The following is a 245-nucleotide window of genomic DNA, read 5'->3' as shown; positions in this document are numbered from 1 at the left end:
TTAAGAAGTAAAATAATCGTACCATACCTATTATAACCGCATGATGAATTAACTACATAATATACACATATAATATATTCTGTGATACTACGACGATTAAAATATAACACCTACCTACTTATCGTTGTTATAAAAACAATGCGTTTTCAAACATATTATTTATTATCGTGAAGAAATTACCTCCCGCGACCGTATCGCCAACAAATAATAATACATTTGCATGTATAAATATATAATGTGACTGT

Source organism: Acyrthosiphon pisum, chromosome A2 (assembly GCF_005508785.2).
Source record: "Acyrthosiphon pisum isolate AL4f chromosome A2, pea_aphid_22Mar2018_4r6ur, whole genome shotgun sequence".
In the NCBI taxonomy this organism is placed as follows: Eukaryota; Metazoa; Arthropoda; class Insecta; order Hemiptera; family Aphididae; genus Acyrthosiphon; species Acyrthosiphon pisum.
Note: the sequence above shows the minus strand (reverse complement) of the source record.